The sequence below is a fragment of the Egretta garzetta genome, unplaced genomic scaffold (genome assembly GCF_000687185.1).
Source record: "Egretta garzetta isolate BGI_Z169 unplaced genomic scaffold, ASM68718v1 scaffold260, whole genome shotgun sequence".
Classification (NCBI taxonomy): Eukaryota; Metazoa; Chordata; class Aves; order Pelecaniformes; family Ardeidae; genus Egretta; species Egretta garzetta.
Genome location: NW_009258662.1, coordinates 1474465 through 1477245, shown reverse-complemented (window position 1 = coordinate 1477245; position 2781 = coordinate 1474465).

Genomic DNA, 2781 nt, shown 5'->3' with positions numbered 1-2781 from the left:
CTGAACCTGCAAGACCTTTCCTAAACTCTGGGGGCAAAATTAGCAATGATCTGTGAAAAGTGCAGGCTGAACAGATTGGCATTTTCTAGCCATGTGTATTTGGCATTTGTGTGTAAAAATGTGCATATAAATGTGTATTTTTATATATATGTATAAAACATACATATTGATATAGATGTAGGTATAGATATAGATATGGATATGGATATGGATATGGATATGGATATAGATATAGATATAGATATAGATATAGATATAGATATAGATATAGATATAGATATAGATATAGATATAGATGCATGCATGTAGTTGTTTTTAAGAAAAAAGGGACCCCAGCTTCAACTACAGATGAGTGAGAGATCTGGGCACATCCTGGTAGTACGATGCAACCCAAATCTCTTTCTTACACTGGAGGGCAATCAAGATTTCTTCTCCAAAATGAATGCAAGCCCAGGGCCCAAACAGCTGGAAAAAAGGTGATGCATGGGAGAATCTGTCTTTTCTCCGGCTCGTGCATGACAGAGAGCGTGCGTGTGCGCGTGTGTGTGAGCGGCGGATGAGTCGAAGTCTGAGGGCTGCCTCGTGTCAGCCATTGACTGTGCCAATGACAGCAGTTCCCGACAGCCTTTAATAACACCATTTACAGACTCCGGAGCAGGGCGGGGGGAGGCGAAGGGGGAGGCAAGCACTTCTCTGGCAGGCTGGTGCAGAAGCCGTCCCGCATCCTTGCCAAAATGCATTGCAGGCACCTGCTGGTGGCTCGGTAATTGCAGCCCATACCATGATGCGTTACCCTAAGAGGTAACAGAGGGTAAAAGCTGGGAGAACAACCTTGGGTAGATGGGAGCAAAGCAGTGGGTCCCATGGCCAGGAGGACACAGGAACATGCTGGGGGGAGGTAGTGGTGGGCAAGGTGGTGGCCTGGGGGGACTCAGCCCTACAGCCCTTCCCAGTGCAGCACAAGGCACCTTCCTGGGTTCGCACTGAAAACACCCAAGTTTACACCGGGAAGCAACCAGGAGGCAAGGAGTGACCTCTACTTCCATGCAGAATAGGTAAAGCAGAGAGAAGTATGTACAGAGAAGCAGGTCACAACGAGAAGACACAAGCCCTGCTGCCCGCCTGCGCCTTGGTTCCCCAGTGTGAAGGTGGGAAATAAGTCCCTCCCAGGGTCTCACAGGTGCTGCAAAGCTCAGGCGTGTGAACACGCTAAAAATCTGCAGCTTAGTCCAGATTTGGAAAGCTTTGGGAAGAGCTTCGGAGTGCATCATGTTCTGATTATTTACTTCTCCAAGCTAAGGAGAGACCTACTTCACACACTGCCTCCTGGAGAGGCGGAAAAATCAGGCATGTAAAATAAGAAGGAAATGGAAATCGACTTGATAGCTCCTTCCCCTCCTAATGGGTAATACTTACCTAATTATGCCTGCTTGCCATTTCCTTTTCCTGCTTTCTTTGAGATATTATGCAGAGAGAAATTTGTCCTAAAAGTTGTTACTTTCATTCAGAGGCATCCCTTTGAGCTGTTTGCCTTGCTGAGGCAGGCAAGGGCAGCCACTCCAGAATAAGGGAGGAAAAAAAAACCTCTCCTGAATGGCTCTGACAGGCTTTGGGTTTAGCATCCAGCTCCTGCTGCTCATGGCTTGCCTGTCTCCCCTCCCTTCTCCATCCTCCACCCAGGCAGAGGGGTGCAGCTCCAAGTGATACCTTAAGGATTTCGGTGACACAAGGATGCCCCGTGCCTCCTGCCCTTGCTGGGCCAAGGCGAGAAGCTCCTGGTCTCTTGGAGCCACCGCAGAGGCCAGACAGGGAAAGATGGAAGCTGCAAAGAATCTCTGGGTCCAGCAGCCAAAACGACTCTGCTCTCAGCAGGGATTTAGAGATAAACCCGAGTCTTGATGGTCTTGTGGCTGGTGGGATCCAAGGGGGCATCCCACACCAGTGTCAAGTCCATGCCATCCCTTGGATGACTTCTCTCCAAATGCATCAATGTCACAACCCAGTATCAGCTGCAGCTGGCTGCAGCTCAGGGTAGAGAAAAAGGGGTCACAGAAGCACAACATGACCCCCTCCAGGCCCACATCAACATGAGTGACCCTACCAAAACATAGCAAGCTCTCATTTGCCACAGCCAGCTTCCCTCCTTTAGGGCATGTCCCAGTGAGTGCTATGCTTCATTGCACCAGAAGCAGCAGAGGGGTTGGCACGGGCAGGGCATCCAGGAGCATGTCCCACCCCAGCAGGGCCCCCACCACCACCAGTATCGCAGAGACGGGCTGGATGCGACCCTCCACTAACGACTGAACATTGCACTCGCAGGATGGGTGGCAGGGGTTTGGGGCAGAGGGAGGGGTGAGCATTCAGCCTTCTAGACCCCCACAATGGACCTCCCCCATCTGTCCCTTCACCGCCAACCTACGCTTCCCAGGAAGGTCTCCCCCAGCCCTGCTCTTGCACCCCAGGTGTTTTTTTCTCTTCTCCGCGGGGAGTGCAGCTTCCAAGAAGGAAAACACAAAACCCAAAGGGATGGACTTCAAGCGATGAAACAGGCTCTGCAAAAGAAGGTGTTTTATTCCTGCTCGAGGGGGTGCTTTAAAAAGCCTCCTTTTGTTTCCTCAAAGGCTGGGAAGGATGTTTCCCAGTCCTAGCCTGGCAGGCTGGGGAAGGTGGAGACCAGGAGGAATGTGGGGAACTTCAAGGGCCACACTCTGCAAGCAACAGCAGAGATTTCCCCACACCCGAATCCCTCCACATCCAGCATCCTGCACTGATCCAGCTGCT